The sequence below is a fragment of the Loxodonta africana genome, chromosome 15 (assembly GCF_030014295.1).
Source record: "Loxodonta africana isolate mLoxAfr1 chromosome 15, mLoxAfr1.hap2, whole genome shotgun sequence".
NCBI lineage: Eukaryota > Metazoa > Chordata > Mammalia > Proboscidea > Elephantidae > Loxodonta > Loxodonta africana.
The window spans coordinates 402,045-422,355 of NC_087356.1; the positions used below are offsets into that span (position 1 = coordinate 402,045).

General features: G+C 47.1%; 1 long non-coding RNA gene across 7 annotated transcripts in view; it reads left to right on the forward strand.

Annotated features, from left to right (window-relative positions):
• The window catches only part of LOC104847219 (uncharacterized), a 301,670-nt gene that overhangs the window by 89,160 nt on the left and 192,199 nt on the right, over positions 1–20,311 (forward strand). Inside the window, exon 5 of one of the 7 annotated variants that reach the window (XR_010317876.1) lies at positions 7,342–12,924. The exons of 4 other annotated variants lie outside the window; for them this stretch is intronic. This is a non-coding gene — a long non-coding RNA (uncharacterized LOC104847219). Of the gene's footprint in view, positions 1–6; positions 263–7,341; positions 12,925–20,311 lie in introns of those variants that run through there. 2 more of the 7 variants (XR_010317868.1, XR_010317871.1) reach the window with 2 other exon arrangements.

Below are 20,311 nucleotides of genomic sequence, written 5' to 3' on the forward strand. Positions count from 1 at the left end.
TCTCAGAACTGGTCCTAGGTCAATGTGGAAAATATTCTTTCTCCAGTGGTGAAACTGCACTGGAGCTCGTTTGAATTTCCGAGGGAAAGCAGTTTACGCAGTTTACACAGTTTACACAGTTTACCGTATTAAGCCAACCCAGCTCGGTGACGACGCCGACTGCCCAGCTCGCTCAGTGACGCCTACTGCCCAGCTCGGCGACGCCTACTGCCCAGCTCGGCGACTCCGACTGCCCGGCTCGGTGACGACGCCTACTGCCCAGCTCGGCGACGACGCCTACTGCCCAGCTCGGCGACGACGCCTACTGCCCAGCTCGGCGACGACGCCTACTGCCCGGCTCGGTGACTCCGACTGCCCGGCTCGGTGATGCCTACTGCCAGCTCGGCGACGCCTACTGCCCAGCTCGGTGACTCCGACTGCCCAGCTCGGCGACGCCTACTGCCCAGCTCGGTGACTCCGACTGCCCAGCTCGGCGACGCCTACTGCCCAGCTCGGTGACTCCGACTGCCCAGCTCGGTGACGACGCCTACTGCCCAGCTCGGTGACTCCGACTGCCCAGCTCGGTGACGACGCCTACTGCCCAGCTCGGTGACTCCGACTGCCCAGCTCGGTGACGACGCCTACTGCCCAGCTCGGCGACGCCTACTGCCCAGCTCGGTGACTCCGACTGCCCAGCTCGGTGACGACGCCTACTGCCCAGCTCGGTGACTCCGACTGCCCAGCTCGGTGACGACGCCTACTGCCCAGCTCGGCGACGCCTACTGCCCAGCTCGGTGACTCCGACTGCCCAGCTCGGTGACGACGCCTACTGCCCAGCTCGGTGACTCCGACTGCCCAGCTCGGTGACGACGCCTACTGCCCAGCTCGGTGACTCCGACTGCCCGGCTCGGTGATGCCTACTGCCCGGCTCGGTGACAACGCCTACTGCCCAGCTCAGCGACGCCTACTGCCCAGCTCGGTGACACCTACTGCCCAGCTCGGTGACGCCGACTGCCCAGCTCGGTGACGACGCCTACTGCCCAGCTCGGCGACGACGCCTACTGCCCAGCTCGGCGACGACGCCTACTGCCCAGCTCGGTGACTCCGACTGCCCAGCTCGGCGACGCCTACTGCCCAGCTCGGTGACTCCGACTGCCCAGCTCGGCGACGCCTACTGCCCAGCTCGGTGACTCCGACTGCCCAGCTCGGTGACGACGCCTACTGCCCAGCTCGGTGACTCCGACTGCCCAGCTCGGTGACGACGCCTACTGCCCGGCTCGGTGACTCCGACTGCCCGGCTCGGTGATGCCTACTGCCAGCTCGGCGACGCCTACTGCCCAGCTCGGTGACTCCGACTGCCCAGCTCGGCGACGCCTACTGCCCAGCTCGGTGACTCCGACTGCCCAGCTCGGCGACGCCTACTGCCCAGCTCGGTGACTCCGACTGCCCAGCTCGGTGACGACGCCTACTGCCCAGCTCGGTGACTCCGACTGCCCAGCTCGGTGACGACGCCTACTGCCCAGCTCGGTGACTCCGACTGCCCAGCTCGGTGACGACGCCTACTGCCCAGCTCGGCGACGCCTACTGCCCAGCTCGGTGACTCCGACTGCCCAGCTCGGTGACGACGCCTACTGCCCAGCTCGGTGACTCCGACTGCCCAGCTCGGTGACGACGCCTACTGCCCAGCTCGGCGACGCCTACTGCCCAGCTCGGTGACTCCGACTGCCCAGCTCGGTGACGACGCCTACTGCCCAGCTCGGTGACTCCGACTGCCCAGCTCGGTGACGACGCCTACTGCCCAGCTCGGTGACTCCGACTGCCCGGCTCGGTGATGCCTACTGCCCGGCTCGGTGACAACGCCTACTGCCCAGCTCAGCGACGCCTACTGCCCAGCTCGGTGACACCTACTGCCCAGCTCGGTGACGCCGACTGCCCAGCTCGGTGACGACGCCTACTGCCCAGCTCGGTGACTCCGACTGCCCGGCTCGGTGATGCCTACTGCCCGGCTCGGTGATGCCTACTGCCCGGCTCGGTGACGACGCCTACTGCCCAGCTCGGTGATGCCTACTGCCCAGCTCGGTGATGCCTACTGCCCAGCTCGGTGATGCCTACTGCCCGGCTCGGTGACAACGCCTACTGCCCAGCTCAGCGACGCCTACTGCCCAGCTCGGTGACACCTACTGCCCAGCTCGGTGATGCCGACTGCCTGGCTCGGTGAAGCCTACTGCCCAGCTCGGCGACGCCGACTGCCCAGCTCGGTGATGCCAACTGCCCAGCTCGGTGACTCCGACTGCCCAGCTCGGCGACGACGCCTACTGCCCGGCTCGGTGACTCCGACTGCCCGGCTCGGTGATGCCTACTGCCAGCTCGGCGACGCCTACTGCCCAGCTCGGTGACACCTACTGCCCAGCTCGGTGATGCCAACTGCCCAGCTCGGTGAAGCCTACTGCCCAGCTCGGCGACGCCGACTGCCCAGCTCGGTGACGCCTACTGTAGCATTTTTTTAATTATCAGGAATATACTTTGGCACAAAGGAACTCCCAAACTCTATATTTGGAGACCTCCAGATCTCAGGCTGCTGTTTCCCATTCTTCTATTCTCTCTTCTCACAGGCTGCTCTTCACAGTTCCCACCTCTGATATTTGGATTTTTTAGTGGTTAAGAGCTATGGCTGCTGACCAAAAGGTCGGCAGTTTGAATCCACCAGGTACTCTTTGGAAACCCTATGGGGCAGTTATACTCTGTTTTATAGGGTTTTTATGAGTCAGAAGTGACTCGATGGTACCTAACAGCAACAACAGAATTACACGAAGGAGCCCTGGTGGCACAACAGTTAAGCACCCAGAGGCTCCACAGGAGAAAGACCTGGCAATCTGCTCCCGTATAGATTATAGCCTAGAAAACCCTACAAGGCAGTTTCACTCTGTTACATGGGATCACTATTAGTCGAAATTGACTCAACAGCACGCAACAACAGAAGTACATGGATGCCTCACTCAGTGTCAGAAGTGCGAAAATATAACTTTTTTCCTTTTTTTATATCTAAGTTCACCTTATTCTTGAGGCAGCATTCCTATTGCTGCCAACAAAATACTTCACTGTACTAATTAAAGATATCTCAATTTCTACTATTTGAAAACTTAGACTCAGTGAGGTCTAAGTGTCTGACACACCCAAGGTTTCTCTTCTCTTCCTTCCAAGACGAAGCTCAGGTGCCAGGAGAAGCGGCCCTGTGTGCCCTGTGGCACTTGTGTTTCGTCTCTCCTAGTCTTCAGCTGTCGGCCTCTGAGCTCACGGTGGTCCCTGCCTAGTTGTCTCCTGCCGTGGCGGCCTAGTCTCCTCACAGGCACGGCTCTCTGCGCAGGCTGGCTGAGCAGCGGTCCGATGCGCGGCAACGCCGTTGGCCTGTCAGTGGCCATCTGAGCTATTTCCAGTTTTGGATTATCGTGAATAAAGCTGTTAATAACATGCACAAGTGATTTTTGTGGACAATTGTTTTCATTTCTCTTAGGAAAATACCCAGGAGAAGCATTGCTAAGTCATACTCCAAGTGTCTGGTTCATTTATAAGTAATTGCCAAACTGTTTTCCACACGGACTGTACACCCCTACCAGCAGAAGTTGTGAGTTCCAGTTGCTCTCCATCCTGACCAGCACTTTGTGTGGTCAGTCTTTATCATTTTAGTGCGTGGGAAATGGTATCTTATTGTGGTTTTAATCTGCGTTTCCCTAATTTTAATTGCTAATTACTGTGTTTACACAAATAACACGCACCTTGTAGGTCTGTTTGCCAACCATGCCCTCCTCTCCCAAGGTATTTTTGCAAGCGCACTATTGTAGTTTTTTTTACAGCAACATGTAAAAAGAAAAAAAGATAGCATAGCAGTGATTAGGAAAATACCTCATGGGGGAGGGTGTGGTTGGCAAACAAATGTAGATGGTACATTACGTGTATAAAAGTACTGAATGTTGGGTACATTTTCATGTCCTTATTGATCCTTATGAACTTGTACAAATTCATATATATGACTTTTAGGAATTCTAGATATTTGTTGTTGTTAGCTGCCATTGAGTCAATTCTGACTCGTGGCAGCCTCGTGTATACAGGATAGAACAGCTCTGTGGGGTTTTCAAGGCTGTGACCTTCAGGAAGCAGATCACAGGCCTGTCTTCCAAGCCAGGTGAGTGGGTTCCAACCACCAACTGTTCAGCTAATAGTGGAGAGCACAGCCATTCGCACCACCCAGGGACTCCTCTCTCTATAATATATAGAGATTTTATATATCTATATAGATTTATACAGAGATTTTATATACCTATATGGATAGAGAGATTTTATATATCTATATAGATAAAATTTTTTTTTATATAGATACATTTTATATATCTATATAGATGGAAAGATTTTCTATATATAGGTGGAGAGACTTTATATATCTATACAGATACAGAGAGATTTTACATAAAAAAAAATTTTTTTTTTTTTTTTTTTATATAGATAAGGCAGTTCGAATCCGCCAGGTGCTCCTTGGAAACTCTATGGGGCAGTTCTACTCTGTCCTATAGGGTCTCTATGAGTCGGAATCAACTCGACGGCACTGGGTTTTGGTTACATACAGAGAGAGATTTTATATATCTGTACAGATATAGAGAGATTTTATACATCTATATAGACATAGAGAGATTGAGAGAGAATATTTTCTCTCAGTCTGTAGCTTGTCTTTTTACATTTTCTTAATAGTTTCTTTCAAAGAGAAGAATTTGATGGAATCCAATTTATCATTTAAAAAATTTTTTATGCTTAGTGTTTTTTTTTATATTTTGTTTAAGAAATGTTTGCCCACCCCAAGATTGGAAAGACCTTCTATATTTTCTTCTAGAAGCTTTACAGTTTTTAGGCTTTTACTTTTAGGTCTATAATCAATAGGCCTCAAAGTATGTTGTTTAATTTTTATTAGGAGAGTTTTGAGATATTTTGTTGTTGTTATTTTCTAATTTAATAGAAACTCTGTATGATATCACATAGGCAACAGGCAAAAACAATAGGCAGTTGTCCTTTAAAGAATTTAGAGAAGGGAAAAAGAGTACTATTCTACATTCACCTATATATTTACTAGGAGCCCTGGTGGTGTAGTGGTTAAGAGTTTGGCTGCTAACCAAAATGTTGGCAGTTCAAATCTACCAGTTGCTCCTTGGAAACACTGTGGGGCAGTTCTACTCTATCCTATAGGGTTGCTATGAGTTGGAACCAACTCAACGGTACCTAACAACAACAAAATATATTTACTCTTTCTGGTAACTTCTTTCCTGGTCGTACATCCAAGCTTCCATTTAATGTCATTTCTCTTCACCCTGAATAACTTCCTTTTGTGTTTCCTGATAATGAATTCTCTCAGCTTCATTTACTTTAAAATGTTTACATTATCTTCATTTTTGGAAGGATATATTTTACTGGATGTAGAATTTCAGCATGTAAGCATATCATTCCATTGCCTCTGGCCTCATTGCTTCTGATAAAAAAAAGTCAGGTGTGCTTCTATATCATTGGTCCCCTGCATGCACGTCATGCAATTCATATCATTGGTCCCCTGCCATTTTTCTCCAGAGGCTCAAGATTTTTCTCTTTATTTTTTATTTTTAAGCAGTTTGACTATGATGTGCCTAAGCATGTGTGTGAGTGTGTGTTTATCTTACTTGGGGTTTATTGAGATTCTTATGTTTGTAAGTTAATGTTTTTCATCAAATTTAGGACATTTTCAGCCATTAGTATTTCGAATATTTTTGTATGTCTATTCTCTCCTCTTACCTTCTGAGATTCCAATTACACATAAATTAGTTTGTTTAATATTGTCCCAAATGTCACTGAAGAGCTTACATTTTTAAAAAATTTTTTTCCTCTATGTTCTTAAGATTGGAAAATTTATGTTCATCTGTCTTTAAATTCACTACCTATTGCCTCCAATCTGCTGTTAAACTTATCCTCTGAATTTTTCATTTCTGCTATTTGTCAGTTCTAGAATTCTTATTTGGTTCCTTTTTTTTATTGTTTCTATTTCAGTGCTGAGATCCCCCCAGTCTGTTCAATCACTATGACAATGTTGTTCTTTAAGTCCTTGAACATATTTATAATAGCTGCTTTGACATTCTTGTTTCTAATTTCAATGTCTGGGTTACTTCAAAGTCTGTTTCGTTTGAACGATTTGTTTCCTTAACTATGAATCATGTTTTCCTGTTTCTTTGAATGTCTAGTAGTTTTTGAATATATACTGTATCTTGTGGATGGTAAGTTTAAAGATTTTGGATTCTTCCTTTGACAACAACACTTAATTTACAGCATATCACCTTTCAATTATAGAAGCTTGGTTTTATACTCTTTAGGGTGGGCCTATTTAGGTTTCCCGTTAGCGTGATAAAAAATCTTTAGTCTTGGGATATAGGCTTGGCTCAGAGGTATGACCTATCTGGAATTTCAGTGGAATGTCAAGGTGTTTAAGAAGCCTCTCGTACTTGGCAGGATTCACCAGGCAGCAGTTGAATCTCTATTCCACTGTTTTAGCCTTTGGTTGTTGCTTTCTATCAGGTTCCTAAAAGCCTCCCCTATATGTGTCCGATTCAGGCATCAGCCAAGGATTTTAGGGGAGATTTTAAGATTTGGGAACTCCCTCCCTCCCGTCTTTCAGAATTTGCCCCCTCAATTTCCAGCCACTTTGGTAGCCTCGAACTCTGTCCTCTGAGCCCTCAAGCAATAAGATTGCAGCTTTCTGCCTGGATGACGGGGGAGAGCCCTCAGAGGGAAAAACATATAAACGTAGATCCCACCAAGTGTGGTTACTTCTTTCAAGAGCCAAATTTCTTCCAGATTTTGCCTGCTCTGGTTGTTCTCCAATGCTTTCAAATAATTATTATTTTTTATATATTATATTCAGAGTTTTCAATTGTTATCTGCAGGATGATTGGTGCAACAGGAGCTGCTCTGTCAGAACTGGAAATTCTTTTATTCCTTCTTTAAGGTTTTCAAAATATATTAAAATTGGCCTCCACAAAGATCTAGCAAATTACATTCCCACTGGTAGTAGATGAGAGCACTTGATGTCCTGCCCTTTGGCTGCCAGAGTTTCTTAAGTCAAATATCACAGAATGTTGGAGCATTAGAGACCACCAGACCCAGTAACCCCCAGCTCAGGGACCCTAGATCCCAAAAGGATTCATGAATGTAGTACTGGGCTGGAAGGAATCTTCTATAAGTTATAAGCAGTATTTTTTCAAATATAAAATATATAGTTATCCATAACTAAAACCTTAAGCATCATTACTTTGAGTTGGAATTACATCATATTTTTCATGTGTTTTCCTTGCTCATCAGGAACACTGCTTGATAGTTAAGTATATCTTTGGTTCACCCAGACTGGCACAATGAATTACTATTGATGTGTGAAGTGTGGATTTCAGAACATTGGAACCTTGGGGAGAAAGTTTATCAGAGGAATTGTCGGTGACCCTGGACACTTGGAGCAGTGTTCCTTGCTGTGGAATTTAGACTTCATCGTTGGATCTATCTTCGTCCATAGAGACGGACATTTTAGCTCCTTTACTTATTGAGGCCCAACGAGATGAAAGAACTTGCCTGGAGTCACACAGACTTACTCCCACTGTGGACACAGAGATCAAAACCAAGATGAGGCTTTGTTCTGCACACAGCGGACATTATGACTGTGAAGGAGTAATTCAGATAACTACCATGGTTCAGAAAGGAAAGTATAAAAGGGGAAACTTGGAGAATAGGACTTTGGAGAGGCACCCAGGAGAACGTTAATGGTCAGATGGGCAGTCCTGTTCTTTTGAAGTGCCTGGGCTTACGCTTTCATTAATTTAACCAGGCAAGAAAGCACCGATCTGCATCCAAGGAAACAGATTTTAAGATTTTAACTGAACACAGGCCTATCATATCTTGCCCGTTTTTCTATGACATTCATTTCTCATACCCTGTTGCTGAATTTGGATTTATGTGTGTGGATTTACGTCAACCCTGTCTACTAGATTTCCAGGTGCAAATGCTTCCCTGTCTTCTGTAAACATTCAGGAAACGACTGGAGCAGGGTGAACAGGCAGGCTGCTTTTCCTCTCTACCTTCTCCAAAGTCCAGGCAAACGTTGCGTATGTCTTGGGTTTATGTCGCCCCATTTTTTCCAGTAAAGCCAGGGTCCTCATTTGAGACAGCAATCATGAGGCTGCAGAGACTTTTATTAAAGCCTTGTTGCTTCAAAAAGACATAGCTCGAACTTTAATTACCTGCACCTGGAAATATTTGGTGCATTTTGCTGCATGTATGTGTGAAAGTCTGTGAGTGCATATGTTTGTGAGGTTGAGTGTGTAAGTTGAGTGTGTGTGAATATGTGTGAGGCTGAATGTGTGAGTGTGTGAGGTTGTGTAGGTGCAAGCGTGTGTGTGAGTGTGTGTGAAATTGAGTGTGTGTGAGCACGTGAGCCTGAGTTGGGCCTGCTTCTGTTTCCACTCAGCCATTTCATTTCTAATTGTGATCCCAAAAGACTGGCTGGCTCAGCAGAGACACTCAGGCCTGATGTTTGTAAAGAGCTTGTCTCCAGGAACCCAGGGCTCTGTGCAGGCCTGCTCAGACCCATCTCAGGCTCCCACAGATGTCTGGAGTGAGAATGACCAGATCCTTCAGGAGGCAAAGAATCTGCCACACAGGAAAGGGGTTTGAGTCAGTCTCTGGAGAGGCGGGAGGCTTCTAACCTCTAGGATGGCCACAGGCTTTTATAACCCCTTATTCTGGTTTGAGAGCCTCAGGAGCAAAACTTCTTCCGGTTGTTTTTCTATCCAGTCAGGCCAGCACTATAGCAAAGAGGCAAGTCCCAAAGGCTCCACCCACATCCCGGTGGTGCAGCCAGGAATAAAGCTCAAGAAGATGCCAGAAATGACCTGTGACAGGATCCAGTGAAGGGGAGACAGTCCTTCAGAGACTGGCTGATAGGAGAGGTAAAGGAAAGGCTTCTCAGAGGAGGATTCAGGTGATTTGGCCATGTTTGAGTAAAGGTTCGGTACACTGGCAGCAGAGCCAGGAGGCTGTCCTCGCTCCTGTGACCCCGGTGAGCTCAATCAAGTCCTCCCCTTCCTCAGGGCCTGGCTCTTCTATTGATTGGAGAACGTGGTGGGGGAGCAGACATCGCCAGCGTCCCTCCAGCTGTGCAATGCTAGTCCTGAGGGCAGCGCCGGGCTGAGGTAAACTCAGAACACTGCTTCTTGCAGTTGAGATAGGAGAAGGGTCTGCTCATGGTTACAGGCCCCTCAGCACTTTCAGCAGAGATGGAGGTGCCCAGCTGAGGGGTTTAGATTCCATCACTCCATCTGATCCTCTTTCTTGCTCCTTTACTATTCTCCTAAAGATTGAACCTCGCTTTTTGCCTCTTCTAAATACTCGCACCATTTGTGACAATTAAAGGAGTTCTATCTGTGGACTTGCTAGGAGCCCAGGTGGCAGAGCGGTTAGGTTCTTGGCTGCTAATTGAAAGGTCAGCTGTTGAGCCTACCAGCCTCTCCTCAGAAGAAAGATGTGGCAGTCAGCGTCTGTAAAGATTGTTGTCAGGTGCCGTGGAATCAGTTCCGACTCATAACAACCCTGTGTACAACAGAAGGAAACACTGCCCGGTCCAGTCGTTGCTATGTTTGAGCCCATTGTTGCAGCCACTGCATCGATCCATCTCATTGAGGGTCTTTCTCTTTTTCACTGACACTCTCATTTATCAAGCATGATATGCTTCTCCAGGGACTAGTCCCTTCTGATAACCTGTCCAAAGTATGTGAGACTAAGTGTTGCCATCCTTCCTACGAAGGAGCACTCTGGCTGTACTTCTTCCAATACAGACTTGTTCATTCTTCTGGCAGTCCATGGTATATTCGATATTCTTTAACAATGCCATAAATTCAAAGGCATCAATTCTTCTTCAGTCTTCCTTATTCATTGTCCAGCTTTCTCATGCATATGAGGTGATTGAAAATACCATGGCTTGAGTCAGGCACACCTTAGTCGTCAAAGTGACGCCTTTGCTTTTTAATACTTTAAAGAGGTCTTTTGCAGCAGGTTTGCCCAATGAAACACATCATTTGATTTCCTGACTGCTGCTTCCATGGATGCCAATTGTGGATCCGAGTAAAATGAAATTCTTGATAAGGTCAATCTTTTCTCCATTTGTCATGATGTTGCTTATTGAACCAGTGCAAGGATTTTTGTTTTCTTTTTGTTGAGGTATAATCCATACTGATGGCTGTGGTCTTTGATCTTTATCAGTAAGTGCTTCAAGTCCTCTTCAGTTTCAGCAAGCAAGGTTGTGTCACCTGCATACCAGAGGCTGTTAATGAGTCTTCTTCCTCCAGCCCACTTCATATTATCCACCTTCTTGGCTTATTTGCTCAGCATACAGAATGAATAAGTATGGTGAAAGGATATAACCCTGACGCAGACCTTTCTTGATTTTAAACCATGCAGTATTTTTTTTAGTATCACCTTGCTCTGTTTGAACAACTGCCTCTTGGTCTATGTATAGGTTCCTCATGACTACAATTAAGTGTTTTGTAATTCCCATTCTTCAAAATATTATCCATAATCTGTTATGATCCACACTGTCGAATCCCTTTGCATAGTTAATAAAACATAGGTAAACATCTTTCTGGTATTCTCTGCTTTCAGCCAGGATCCAATCTGACATCAGCAATGATATCCCTGGTTCCACGTCCTCTTCTAAATCCGGCTTGAATTTCTGGAAGTTCCCTGTCAATATGCTGCTGCAACCGCTTTTGAATGAACTTCAGCAAAATTTTACTTGTGTGTAATATTAATGATATTGTTCAATAATTTCCACATTCAGTTGGATCACCTTTTTTTTGGAGTGGGCACAAATATGGATCTCTTCCAGTCAATTGGCCAGAACAGCTGTCTTCCTAATTTCTTGGCATAGACGGGTGAGCATCTCCAGCGCTGCATCCCTTTGTTGAAACATCTCAATCGGTATTCCGTCAATCCCTGGAGACTTGTTTTTCAGCCTTCAGTGCTGCTTGGACTTCTTCCTTCAGCACCATTAGTTCTTGATCATATGCTTCCTCTGAACTGGCTGAATGTCAGCCAGTTCTTTCTGGTACAGTGTCTGTGCATATCTCTTCCATATGCTTTTGATGCTTCCTGTGTCATTCAATATTTTGCCCACAAAACCCATTGCCATTGAGTCGATTCTGACTCATGGTGACCCTATGAATCCTTCAAAATTGCAACTCAAGGCTTGAATTTTTTCTTCAGTTTTTTCATCTTCAGAAATGCCAAGGGTGTTCTTCTCTTTTGCTTCTGTAACTCCAGGTCTTTGCACATTTCATTATAATATTTTAGTCTGTCTTCTCGAGCTGCCCTTTGAAATCTTCTGTTCAGCTCTCTCACTTCATCAGTTTTTCCATTCGCTTTAGCTACTCTACGTTCAGAGCAAATTTGAGAGTCTCTTCTGACATTGATTTTGTTATTTTCTCCCTTTCCTGTCTTTTTAATGACCTTTTTGCTTTCTTCATGTATGATGTCCTTGATGTCATCCCACAGCAACTCATCTGGTCTTTGGTCATTAGTGTTCAACGCATCAAATCTATTCTTAAGATGGTCTCCAAATTCCTGTGGGATATACTCAAGGTCATATTTTGGCTCTCGTGGACTTGTTTCAGTTTTCTTCAGCTTCAACTTGAACTTGCATATGATCAATTGATGTTCTGTTCCGCAGTTGGCCCCTGGCCTTGTTCTGACAGATGGTGTAGAGCTTTTCTATCGTCTCTTTCCACAGATGTAGTCGATTTGATTCCTGTGTTTTCCATCTGGTTAGGTGCACGTGTATGGTCACCGTTTATGTTGTTGAAAAAAATGTGTTTGAAATGAATATGTCGCTGGTCTTGCAAAATTCTACCATGTGATCTCCAGCATCATTTCTATTACCGAAGTCATATTTTCTAACTACCAATTCTTCTTCTTTGTTTCCAACTTTCACATTCCAATCACCAGTAATTATCAATGTTCCTGATTGTAGTTAGATCAATTTCAGACTGCAGAAGTTGGTAAAAATCTTCAATTTCTTTATCTTCACAGTAAAGATTACAGCCTTGGAAACCCTATGGGGCAGTTCTAGTCTGCCTGTAGGGTCACTATGAGTCAGAACTGACTCAACAGCAGTGAGCTTTTTCTCTTTGAATGGACTCACTATGAGTCCAAATCAACTCAATGGCAACTACCAACTACAACAATGTGTAGTGACAAGGCCATGGGACCCCACAGACTTCAGGCCTGCACATTGGCCTATGTGGCTATGGGTTGTATTTACTCTGCTTTCATTTGAATTCCTCATATAAAAGGATATGAGAATCTGGATACTTAGGACATATATTGTAAAGGTATAGAAATGTGTGTGGCCTCTGAAGCCAGGCTATCTGGTTTAATCCCAGCTCCAACACTGTCTAGCTCTGTGACCTTGGGCCTCAGTTTCCTCATCTTGCAAAACAAGACAATGATAGCATCTGTCTCATAGTCTTCTTATTAATGTTAGTTATCCTATACGAAATCATTAAACACGGCACATAGAAAACACGGTACAATTGTGAGTTGTAACTATTATTTTGCTTCCTTTATTTGTTCATCACATATTCCTCATTCCTAAGAGGGAACCCAATCTCTTTACTGTTAAGATGAGAGGAAAGCCTAGACCTGCCACCCTCCTTCCTCACCCTGGCCCAAACACACCCTGCACCCTTGGTTTCCTTGCTGGAGCCCAAAACACACAATCTGTTGTCCCTGTGCTTTGGTAGGGTGTTGGGACACAGGATAAATGTACTTACTAGGCTATGATTTGGGCTCCTGTAATGTTTTTCAACTTATAAAGTGTCTGTATAATTTTTTCATAATCTTTAACAATGGTATTCTTTTTTCTTAACATTGTTTTTTTTTTTTAATATGCACACTGTTAAAAAAAAAAAAAAAAAGGTAAAAAAATCATGTTTCTTCCCAAGCAACCCTTGTCCTTAGGCCAGCTTCCTTCCCTTGAGGCAATCACTGGTCCCAATTTCCTACAGTTTCTAGCCAGGGTGGCTCTAGGACAGCACTCATTTTTAAAGCCTTCTCTGCCGTCCAGTTGGCATTTTTCTCAGGCACAGGGAGGCCATCTGTGCTGCTGTACAGATTCATCTCGGGGCACAGGCCGGGGCTGGAACGACCCAGGGCTCTTACCCACCTGCCCAAGATGGGGGGATCTGCACGGACCTGCAGGTCACCAAGGCTAGATTCTAGGGTGGCCTTCCTCAGCCTATAGGAGCTCAGGAGCCCAGTTCAGTAGCTTGAATCGCTGCATCAGGGTAACCATTCCATGGGGACCTTGGGGCCAGATCTAAAATTGCCATCAGCCTTGTGTCTGACTCCCCAGGCCTGGTATATGAACGCCTCCTGGTCTCTTTCCTTGAGCTAGGTCTTTGACCTAAGACTTTCCCCAAGAGCGAGCTCATCCAGTTATCTCCAGCCCTGCCAAGGACTGGGCTCCCCAGAAACCCTAAGAAGAGATCAAGAACCAAACCAGTTGCCTTCGAGTAGATCTTGACTCATGGTGACCCCATGTGTGTCAGAGTACAACTTTGCTCTATGGGGTTTTCAACTGCTGAGTTTTCAGGAGTAGATTGCCAGGCCTTTCTTCCGAGGCTGACCAAACACAGCCCTACTCTACTCCTTGTGTCTCTCTGCTGGTCACTGGGCCCTCCCAGCCAGGATCCCTGCTGGAGCCCATTGGCACTGACCCCTTCCCTTCACTGCCTGCATGTCTGGGGTCCAGGTCTGTCTGTCTGGTAAGACTCTTTCTCCTCGGCTACAGCTTGTCTGCCCCCAAGCTCCATGTGTGGATTCAAGTCCTAACTGTTTGACTCTGATAGATTCACTTGACTTCTTTGAGCCTCAGTTTCCTTACCTGTAAGATGGATGTGATATTTGCTATGTACCTTACAGAGTTGGTAAGAGTCTGGTAACAAGAGCTGCTACACAGATGATTGTCCCTTCAGTTTCCTTCCACCCACCTCAGTAGAGGATGCTCATTTCTAGGTACCACGCCCTCCCTCTCCAGCTGGCTCCCACCACTCCCAAAGCCTTGGGATCCAATTTTAATATAAGGCTTGAAACCAATGAGTTTGGGGCAACTTAGTTGGCTTTCACCACGCTGATTCAATCTGTCTGCCAAGCAGATAATCAGAGGAGCTGAACTAGCTGAAGAAGAACGGGCATCAGGATTGGAGGAAGACTCATTAATAACCTGCGTTATGCAAATGACACAAGCTTGCTTGCTGAAAGTGAAGAGGACTTGAAGCACTTACTGATGAAGATCAAAGAGTATAGCCTTCAGTATAAATCCCACCTCAGCATAAAGAAAATAAAAATCCTCACAACTGGACCAATAAGCAACATCATGAAAAGTGGAGAAAGTATTGAAGTTGTCAAGGATTTCATTTCACTTGGATCCATAATCAACGCCAATAGAAGCAGAAGTCAAGAAATCAAACGACACGTTGCATTGGGCAAATCTGCTGCAAAAGCCTCTTTAGTGTTGAAAAGCAAAGATCTCACCTGGAAGACTAAAGCGCACCTGAGCCAAGCCATCGTGTTTTCAATCGCTTCATAAAGCTGGACGATGAATAAGGAAGACCAGAGAAGAATGGATGCCTTTGAATTATGGTGTAGACAAACAATATTGAATGTACCATGAACTGCAAGAAGAACGAACAAATCAGACTTGGAAGAACTATAGACAGAATGCTCGTTAGAAGCCAGACTGGAGAGACTTTGTCTCCTGTGCCTTGGACATGTTATTAGGAGCGACCAGTCCCTGGAGAAGGACATCATGCTTGTAAAGTAGAGAATCCACGAAAAAGAGGAAGACCTTCAACGCGATGGATTGACACAGTGGCTGCTACAATGGGCTCAAGCATAACGATTATTGTGAAGATGGTGCAGGACCTGGCAGTGTTCCATTCTGCTGTACGTGAGGTTGCTATGAGTCAGAACAGACTCGATGGCACCCAACAACCATAGCAGGTAGCTTTTATACCTCCTAGGCTGTTTGGGCAATTGAGAAGAGCTCCAGGAGAAGGTCATTCCTAACTTTCTAGGAAGGTGGGTAGTAATGAAATAATAGTAGTGTCTTAGTCATCTAGTGCTGCTATAACAGAAACACAGGTGGATGGCTTTAACAAACAGAAGTTCATTCTTTCACAGTTTAGGAGGCTAGAAGTCTGAATTCAAAGCACCAGCTCCAGGGGAAGGCTTCCTCTCTCTGTGGCCTCTGGGGGAAGGTCCTTGTCTCCTTTCAATGTCTGTGGGCCCAGTGTTCCTTGGAGATCTCCAAGTGTCTTGGTATCAGTCTTCCCCTGGGTCTAGGAGGTTCCCCACACAGGAACTCCAGGTCGAAAGGACGTGCTGCACTCCCAATTCTTCTTTCTTGGTGGTACTGAGGTCCCTCTGTCTCCGCTCTCTTCTCCCTCCTTTTACATCTTGTAAGATGAAAGGTGATACAGGCCACACCCCAGGGAAACTCCCCTTGTATCAGATCAGGGCCCTGAGGTGTTGCATCCCATCCTAATTTCATTAATAGGACCTAATCCTGTCTCATTAACATAATGGACAGCTCAGTCCCACAGACATAGAGGTTGGGATTTACTACTAGCACAAAATGGAGGACAACCACACAATACCAGGAATCTCGGCCTAGCCAAGGTGACACATATTTTGGGGGACACAATTCAATCCATGACAAGTAGTGATTGTGAGCCAGGCACTCCACCAGGACCTGTACATGAGTAATCTCATGTAGCCTTGTGACAGGCCAAGGAGGCAGCAACTGCTGTCCTGATGGAGGCGCCCAGATGGGGGCTCAGAGCCCTAGAGAGACCTGGCTGATGCCGCACACAAGTAGGGGACGGTGGAGCGGGTGTCTAACCCAAGGACGTCTAATGGCAGGTCCGTTCTCTTGGAGCCCAGAGAACCCCAGGAGGTCTGATTCAGGGGCGTCTCAGAAAAGAGCCACTTTCCCTACAAATCTGGCAGGGTTTTTCCATCTTCTTTGTAAGTTGTTAGTTTTCCCTGCAGAAAAAAACAAAATACAGGGTCCCCTTCATCCTTTTTAGGCCCCTTGACAAAAGCCAGGGCCCCTGGTGGTAGAAATGGTTAATGTGCCAGGCTGCTAACCCTGGAAGGCTGGAGGTTTGAGTCCACCCAGAGGCTCCTCAGAAGAAAGGCTTGGTAATTTACTTCCAAAAAAACAGCCATCGAGAACCCTGTGGATCACAGCTCCTGACGCACAGGGGTGCACAGTGAGTCGGAACGGGCTTGACGGCAGCTAGTTAGATGGTCTCCCAGGCAGAAAGTGGATCACAGCTCCTGACGCACAGGGGTGCACAGTGAGTCGGAACGGGCTTGACGGCAGCTAGTTAGACGGTCTCCCAGGCAGAAAGTGGATCACAGCTCCTGACGCACAGGGGTGCACAGTGAGTCGGAACGGGCTTGACGGCAGCTAGTTAGACGGTCTCCCAGGCAGAAGGATGCCACTCTGCCCCGGCCTGAGGCCACACTCACTTCCTCTCCCTGGCATCTGCACTGTCATGATGATGAGGTAACCAAAACGGTAACGGTAACGAGTTTCCTTCCAGCTTTGAAATTATGTTTGGAGATATCGGGGGCTCGTGGGGGTGGCCCCTGCGGGCCATGGCTCCAGTTCCCACTGCTGCAGTTAAGCAGTGACAAAGAGGTTGCCCACCTAGGGTTCCCATCTCCAGAAGTGGGGGCCCAGCCCCCACAGTCATGGACTAGATCCAGGGCAGACTGAGTCGGCTCCAAAACCAAACTGTGTGCTTGGAAAACCGAACCAAACCCGTTGCCATCGAGTCAACTCTGAGTCACTGCGACCCGTGTGTCACAGAGCAGAGCTGCCCCGCGGGGTTTTCCTGGCTGGAATCTTTACAGAAGTAGGTTGCCAGGGCTTTCTTCTGCTGGGCCACTGGGTAAACTCGAACCGTCCACCTCTTGGTTAGTAGTTGCATGCAAACCCTTTGTGTCTCCAGGGACTTCAACTGTACTTGGAAATGAGGAAATAAATATCCACACATTCAGTCCCGGAAGAGGGACTGCTTTTACAAGGACAGGCAATTAAATCTCACTGCTTCTGTTTGGTTGTAAGACCCTTCCCACCCTTCATTTTTAAAAAAAATCTAGTTTCCCCTCGGACTGCTCCAGACCTTGGTGGGCAGGAGTGCTCTCCATCCACGTAGCTCTGCCCCAAGGACCCCACCACTGTGCTCCTCACCTGCTTTTGAGGCATACTCCCCACCGCACCAATCTTCAATCTACAAGCTTTTTCTATTACTTTCTTCTTTAAAAAACTGAATTCCAAAGATTAGAAAATTAAAAACAGCAGGATGATGTGCAGGCATAGTTAGGTGAAAAGGCAATGGCCAATTTTAATCTCCTTTTTGCTTTTCTGTATTTCCAAAATGTCTACAATGAACATCTAATGTATTTGTAGTCAGAAAAATAGTCCGATAAAAAGTGAGTTGGGACCTTTAAGTGGAATACTTCAGTGAGTGTTTGTTAAGGTTTGTTAAAAACCCTTTCTCCTTCTTTGGTAATGCTGGTATAACACCTCGGCCCCCAGGTCTCATCAAGAAATGGTACAGGATTACCTTGGCCCAGAGTTCCCGAGCTCCGTGGATCCTGGTGGGCAGGGCTGGCTTCTGACTGTTGTACGCACAGCATTTCTTGGGCTCCGTGCCCCCTCTCACTAACACCCACGCATACAGCCTCACACTGCCTGAGGGTGCACCATGAGTCCCCAAGGCCCCGCTGGCCTGCCCCCACTTCAGAGACCAGCACCCGCACAGGACGGCAGCAGGGATGCCTTCTACTGGAGTGTGTTTTCCACATCGTGTGCTTTTCTTTCTTTGGTAGGTCATAAAACTTCACCGCCTGCTCTGGGCCTTGGTCTTTAATCTTCAACCTCTGCTGGAGCTGTCCCCATTTCTTTTTAATTATGTCTCTTTTTTATGGGAGTTTCTTATTGAATTTTTATGACAATATAGAGAAGTGGATAGACTCCAACAAAAATGAAATCTTTATGGAATAGTCATTTCTCTCCTGGAGCCTCCTAACAAATGTTTCTCTGTGGATATATTTATGCATATATCTGGGGGGGAGTCCCTCTCGTCTTGGCTGCAGGTCAGCGGGCTGAGTGGCAGGCAGCTGAGCAGGTTATTATTGCAATCTCACGTCTGCAAAGGGACTGCTGTGCAGCTTGGCAAGGGGGAGCAGGGTGACAGGAGACACGTAAGACAAGAAGTAAATCTTTCCCAGGTAGAGTCCCTTTGCCTTGATGACAACTGAATTAGCACTGCTCCTGACCTAAAGCAGTCTGGGCTATGTGACTGCACATTTAGTGGGGAAGACACGCTTGGTTACCCCTTAGCACCTCCTGTCCTGGCCCCCCAGCCTGGTCTGAGAAGCTTTGTCCTCAGGCCTCATGCCACATATGACTGTCTGGCATCGCTGGTTCCTGGCATGTTTCCTGTGTGCCAGCTTCACAGAGTGCAGTCTGGGGACAATCCACCAGCCACAAACGGCTCTCCAGGGGCACCAGGGCCCAGGGTCACTTTTGCAGAGCATGAGAAGTTACCTGTGCTATGATGGCAGGGAGCAGCCATCCACGTAAAAATCAGTCCTGGGAACCACCTACTGTGGCCCGGACAGATCTGGGCACCTGGGATTCTGCAGTCACAGCCCCTTGTCCCATGGCCCTGATAATCCTGAAGGAAGAAGCAGACAAAAAACAAGTAAACACATATACGAATTAGGTGATTTCAGGTTGCCATAGGTGCCGTTGAGCAAACAGTGAGAAAGGAAAGGGAGGCAATGGGGAAGGGCTCTGCTTTAAGGGATGGTCAGGGTAGGCTATCTGCAAAGACAGTACTGGAGGTGGGATCTGATAAGCAGGAGCCAGCCATGCTCAGCTCAGGGAAAGAACATTCCAGGCAGAGGGACCAGCAAGTGCAAAGGCCCTGAGGTGGGAATGAGGTTGTAGAGCTGAGAAATAGAAAGAAAGCAAGTGTGGCTGGCATGTTGGAGCCATGGGGGAGAGTGGAGAGAGGCTAGGATGGATCAGGTCTGGGGCTTCGTAAGCCTGGCTAATAAACAGCTCTTATTTCAGGTGTGATAAGGAGCCCCTAGGCCCCTGGGCGGTGAAAACAGTTTGCTCTCAGCTACTTACTGAAAGGTTGGTGGTTCGAACTCACCCAGCAACGCTGTGGCAGAGAGGACTGGCGACCTGCTTCCATAAAGATTACAGCCAAGAAAACCCTATGGAGTAGTTCTACTTTGTAACACATAAGGCCACCATGAGTCGGAATTGACTCCACAGCGATTGGTCAAGGAGTCCCTGGGTGGTGCAAACAGTTGGTTAACGTGCCCCGCTGCTAACAAAAAAGTTGGAAGTCCGAGTCCACCCAGACAGGCCTCAGAAGGACATGGCAACCTCCTCCTGAAAAATCAGCCGTTGCAAACCCTCAGGAGCGCAGATCTACACATGGGGTTGCCGTGAGCTGGAGTTGCTTCAACGGCAACTGTTTTTTGTTTGTTTCAGGTACACTGTGAGCCACTGGGTGAACTTAGGGAGAAGAAGCATGGCAGGGCCTGGTTTTCATTTTAGAACCACCATCTTGACACTGGGTAGGGAATGTGCTGTAAAATTATATTAAAACCAAGATGTCAAATTTCTGGAGCACAAAGAAGTTAGCATGATCCTCCTAGTCTCTGGGGGCCTGGGGGGGCAGGGAGGAGGTGGGAACACTGTTTCTTCAGGTTATTTGGCTGTAGAGCTGTTTTCTTAAGCTGCAAGGCCTCAAACAAAACTTGGCCCCAGCCTAAGTTGTGAGGACAACTGAGAAGTGATAGTTCTATTTGCCTCCTTGCAAGGAATAAGCTCTCAGGAGAAGGCACAGCACTATAGATCTTACATGTGAATTTTATGCTGGGAAAGGAGTCTCAAAAGTGTGGATGAACTGCTTAACCAGTGGGAGGGGCAGTCATAGACATGCTAATAAGGAAGGTGACAAATGTGTTTTAACACCTAGTATGTGCTAACCAAAAGGTCTGCAGCCCAAATCCACCAGGTGCTCCTGGGAAACTCCATGGGGCAGCTCTGCTCTGTCCTATAGGGTTACTATGAGTTGGAATCAACTCGACAGCAACGGGCTTTATGTGAAGTCTTTATTCTGTGCGTTAG